Raw genomic sequence first — 6231 nt, forward strand, 5'->3', positions numbered from 1 at the left:
ATTTAAAAAATAATTAAAATAGATTGAAATTTTAATTAAAATTATAATTAAAATTTTATTAACTATCTTTTAGATTCAAGCTGGAGATCATTTACACCAAACCAAACCATAGTGGTGCTCCATGCTCTCTGATGTCCCTGAAGTGATATTTACACTGAACACTGGCAGCACAACAGAGCACTGCTGTCACATCCGATTTCAAATGATGCAAAATGAATAAAATAAACACACACACACACACGCACGCACGCACGCGCACGCACGCACGCACGCACACACACAGTATAGCCATATAAGCGATATTTCATTAATGTTTATTGCACATACTACCCTACATTTTTAAAATGAGATGAACTACAGTATTATTGTCCCATTATTGGGGAAATTCACTTAGTTACAACACTACAGAATGAAAAAAACAACAACAAGTCATTCCAAATTTACAATTTAGAACTACTGTTACAATTAACATTTGCATGTGTGTGTGTGTGTTATTTTGTTGCTTTTATATCATTTTGAAATTGGATGTGACAACAGTCAAGAGATGCACCCTTTCAAACACAGCTCCTTTCAGACTTTGAAAGATAATTACACACACACACACATACACACACACACACACACAGATCTGGCCCTGGATATGACCAGTGGAGAGAGTGAACAGCTTCCAATACCTCGGTGTTCACATCACACAGGACCTGACATGGTCCTGTCACATCAACACCGTGAAAGGCCCGGCAGCGTCTCTACCACCTCAGACGCTTGAGAGACTTTAGACTGCCCTCTAAGGTGTTTAGAAATTTCTACTCCTGCACCATAGAGAGCATCCTGACGGGAAACATTACGACCTGGTTTGGGAACAGCACCATGCAGGACAGACGAGCTCTACAGAGGGTGATGCGATCAGCTGAGCGCATCATCCGCACCGAGCTCCCTGACCTGCACTCGATCTACAGCAAACGGTGCTGGACCAAGGCCAGGAAGATCGTGAAGGACCTCAGCCATCCCAAAAATGGACTGTTTTCTCTGTTGCGGTCTGGGAAGCGATTCCGCTCCTTGAAGGCCAACACAGAGAGACTGAGGAGGAGCTTCTTCCCGCAGGCGATAAGGTCTCTCAATCACATCACACCACACAGGAGTTAATATCTTTTAAACATTGACACTAACTGGACAATCATGGACACATTCATGCAATACATATTTATATATCGAAAGCTATTGCACATGTCACTTTATACAATACATGTTTATCTGCCATTGCACATGACACTTTGCCACTTTGCCACTTTAAAACATTTTAATGCCACTTTAAAAATGTTTAAAATTTTTATATATACGTATATTTCCCCCCATATTCTTATATTCTATATTTTGTGATATTTTTACATCCCCTTATTTGTACAGTTTGTTTATTTGACTATTACATTTATTTTTCCTTAGTATTTTATTTCTTTTTATTAATATTTATTCCTTATATATAGTTTTTTATTTTCTTTTTAAGGTCACCGACGGTCGTAAAAGCATTTCACTGCATATTGTACTGTGTATGACTGTGTATGTGACAAATAAAATTTGAATTTGATTTGACTCCATAGGTCAGAGACACCTCTCAGAGTGTCCTGTCGTGTCTGGCACTGGGACGGTAGCAGCAGATCCTTTGGGTGCTGTGTGTTGCAGGGTGGCTCAAGCTGCCGTGTTTGTATGGTGCGTTCCATGGTACTTGATCAGACTACAATTCGGAGTTTGGAGGCCAATAAGCCATGACATTAATGACACATTAACGTTTATTATCAATTACATACAGATTCAAATCTGATTGAGTATGGGATACACTGGACAAAGTCTTATCCAGGGAGGTCACCCCCCCCCCCCCACAACCCACAGCACCCAAATGATCTGCTGCCAACGTCCTGGTGCCCGATACCACAACACTTCCACATGGCTTCCAGAGGTCTTTTGATGTCCCCAAGGGTCCAGAGCTGCTGAGGTGGCACAAGGGAAATCTACACATTATTGGGCATAATATTTTAGGTTGTAATTTTATAGCTGATTGGTATATATACACTGCTCTGAAAAAAATTAGACCACTTCAATTTTTTCTTAAATCCGCATCAATACAAGTATAGCAACCATTCCATTCAGCGTCTGCTGAATTCAAACACAAGCACAGCTTATTCTGTTTATAGAGGTCTTAATTAAGTGATCACCTGAATCAAATCTTATTTAATGAGGAAAGAATGAAAATCATTGCTGCTACAGTATGTGGATGGCAGAAACAGTGGTGGTGGTAGTACTAATGGTAGTATATAAATATATAGGCTAAGGGCTAATATAAGCCAGTATTATTAAAATCACTTTCACACCATGGAAGTACATAAAAGATCAGGTTCAACTTTACTGTACTTTTCATGTACTATAAATGAAAGAGGCTTTCTACCCACTCATATGGATTTTTTAGAAGATATCTTACCATGTTAACATTATTGTTTTATTTTTATTAAATCTATTATTTTTACTCTAAGATGTTCCACCCCAAAGTTTAAGATAAGTGTACTTGACCTTTGTGTTTTAGGCTAGAATACTTAATATTAGGTTTCTTTGGTATCTCTTGATCAAAATATTAAGTGCAAGCACAGGCCCTAAAGCTACCTAAAGCTTTCTGTATACTTGTTAGTGTAAGCTATGTATACTAAAATTTAATTTTGTTTATTTAATAATAAACAAAAGTATCATGATCATGATCTTAAATTGGAATAATGCTAAATTATGTAATGGGAAAAAAAATCACATTTTAATCGTGTATTAATTCTGATCTTTGTAGTAAGTGTGTCATGTAGACAATAGAAGCTTTAAACCTATCTGATGAAATATGGAGACACAAGGCCGAAAATAGAACAGAAACAAACTGATTGTAGTTACTTCTGAATAAATGATAAGGCGAGGACATCTGGTCTGGGTCAGATAAAGAGTCGTGAGTTTAAATGTAGGAACTTCATGTACAAGGCGTTGATTATGTTAACAGAGATGTTTGTGTATAAAATGGGACAGCTGAGAGTAAGAGATCACCTTTCTCCATGCTGCAACTGTTTGCTGTATGAGACTGGTCCTTCTGCAGAAGTTTAAATAAAACCTTTGTTACTTTGCTCTTACTCAGTGTATGAATTACTTGTCTTTATAATGTTTACAGAATTTCCACCACACTTACTATACCCTTATTTTAAATAAGAGAGACCATCTTGCTTTAAATAATAAATGGACAGAGCAATCACCTCTTGTTGAGCTAAGATTTTTCTTCAGGTTCTAGAACTAGAACTAATGGATTAAACCTCAACATGACCCAGCCTGACATCGCCCATGTGCTGAAAATGAGGAGAGCTTTAACTAAACCGTTCTAGCTGGGGAGATGTGACCACTGTGGTACGTTGATTAAAATGCAAAAACAATTTCATGTGTTGATGGTTTATCAATAAGATTAAAAATATATAATAATGGCATGAACATATGAAACAGAGTGTCAGAGTTACCCTCAGAGGCATGTGGCTGTGGCTGCTCTGGAGTTTGTGAACTTTGTGTTTAGTGCTTTTATTAATGTTGTTGTTTAGTGTTGATAATAGGTGATTGTGGACTGTACACTCATGCACATTTGCACATACCCTGGACATTCATGGACATTGTAGAGATACACATAACATGCACAATTCCACACTCTCCAGGACATTTCCATTTAAATTCATTCCTATTTTTTTCTATGTTTGTATAGATAAGTTTTTTATATTTAAATATTTTTACATTTTACATATTGTAGCGTTTTTCACCGCTAAGAAGGATCCTGGAGAGACGAGTGGGCTACTTTGCTGCCCAATGCAAATGGCTGGGAGTAGTTTATTTAGCCATGGCACGAAATAGCACAAACAACACATCCAGAAGTAACAAAACAGACATCTAACACGCACACACGCAACCTGGCCGAAGCCACTACCCCAAACACCTTTCCCCAACAGGGTGAACACATAACAACCCCTCCCGCAAAGCATGATGGTTGCTAATCAAAACCCCGCCCACGCCACACTGCCCCCACCCGAGCTGTGACCGTCCCCGGTCACCATGGCGAACTCAGTCTAGGAGGCGTGCCGGTGGTCGACGCTGGCGTTGTGAACGCCGGAGTCTTTTTGCGGGGGAAGGAGGGGTGCAGCCCTCCTCCTGAGGCAGACCAGCTAAACGGCTAAACACCTCATCCACCAGCACTCGAGCCGTGGTGGAAGCGCTCTGGTCAGGAACAGCAAACGCCTCCGGCCACTTAGTGAAGTAGTCCATGGCCACTAGCACATACCGGTTCCCGCGCTCGGAGATGGGAAACAGCCCGAGAATGTCCACACCCATACACTCCATAGGTGCCCCCACCCAAAAGTCTTGCACAGGTGCTCGCGAGCGCTGGGTAGGGCCCTTCTTTGCCGTGCAGACGTCGCATCTGTGCACAAAGAGTTCGTTATCAGTGTGACAGCCCGGCCAGTAGAAGCAAGCGCGCAACCGCCGCAAAGTTTTCGTTACCCCGAAGTGTCCCGCGCCCGCGTGCCTATGGACCATCCCTAACACACGTGCCCGCAGAGTCCGCGGCACCAGCAGCTGAAAATACTCGCCAGCGCCGCACGGCCATTCCCAGTGGCGGTAGAGTTAGCCCCCCCCGACTAGCAGTTTTAACGCTAGTCGGTTAAACTGCGAGTGGAGAGCTTTTAGCTCTAGGCCCAGGTGAGCGACCGCGTTATAATCCGGTCTCCGGCCCGCTTTAACCCAACCTAGTACCTGCTGCAGCGCCGGATCCTTCTCCTGCTCGGCAATTAGCTGATCGCAGTCCAGCTGTGGCACAGGCGCAACGACTACAGGTGATGGTTTAGGCAACGCAGTAACTTGGCTGCACGCCGGCTTGGACAGCTGGTTACCGACGGGGGCTCCGGAGGACTGCGCAGGAAGACTGTTCTGATTCACGGGGTTCGGAGCGTGTTCAACGCCGCAATCATCCGTGCACTCTTCCACCCTCCCGCAGTACCGACAACGCTCGTTGCTGCACGGCCGGCAGGATAAAGCATCGGCGTTAGCATGCAGTTTCCCCGCTCGGTGCTGATCGATAAAATCGTAATCCTGCAACCGCTCGAGCCAGCGAGCTAACAGTCCCTCAGGCTCTTTAAAACTAAGCAGCCACACTAGCAAAGCGTGATCGGTCTGCAGCAAGAAGGACTGCCCATATAAATACGGCCTAAAATGTTTAAGAGCCGCAACGACCGCTAGCAGCTCGCGCCGCGTGACGCAGTAGTTCCCCTCCGGTCCAGACAACGCACGGCTGAAGTAGGCAATAGCACGCTTTTTGCCCTCGGAAACCTGAGATAGTATAGCCCCCAGCCCCACATCGCTTGCGTCTGTGTCGAGGATAAAAATACGAGATGCGCCAGGATCTGGTGCATGCTACTAACACGTCCGGCTGCGCTTTGGGCACTAGCAACCTGGCTAACCCGATGTTACCACGCAGAGTTCCGTCCGTGAGATTCAGTACCGCACCCCACCTTTCCAAAAAGTCTAACCCCAAGATACAATCATCCTCGATGCCTGCCACAAAGAATGGATGAGAAAGAATGATTGCTCGGAGGTGCGCCGCTCGCGGTTCGCTAGCTCTTCGCACGCGGCCTCCTTACAGTCACCCGCGCCGAACCGGAAGTGGAGCGACTCCCAGGGCTACCTTGCTGCCCAATGCAAAACCCCGCCCATGCCACATTATCTTTACTATTTTCTATAGCTATGTTTTTTTTTGCTTTTTTTTTTTTATAGCTAAACATATTCTTATTTTATTCCACTATTTATTTCTTGTTAATTGTTTTTACATTTTTAAGGTCACGGGCAGTCGTATAAGCATTTCACTGTATATCTGTATGACTGTGTATGTGACAAATAAAATTTGATTTTGAATTTTTGTTTATGGATTCACAGTCCAGCCTCATTAAACAGGTATTTCATGTTCATTCTGATTAGTGTCATTATTTAAGCTCTAGGTTTTTATAGCCCCTTTTCTTGCATCTGTGGTTGTCACCACTGTTCTGTCCCGGTCCTGTTCATGATCCCATTGCTACACTGTCTTTACCGCCATTAGTCGCACCTTCATGCATGGAATGGGTAGCCCTGAAAATCTTTGGGTTGCTTCTGAAAAAGCTTATGAAAAGCCCAGCTAGGCTGCACTGCACTTTC

This window comes from Clarias gariepinus, chromosome 1 (genome assembly GCF_024256425.1).
Source record: "Clarias gariepinus isolate MV-2021 ecotype Netherlands chromosome 1, CGAR_prim_01v2, whole genome shotgun sequence".
Classification (NCBI taxonomy): domain Eukaryota; kingdom Metazoa; phylum Chordata; class Actinopteri; order Siluriformes; family Clariidae; genus Clarias; species Clarias gariepinus.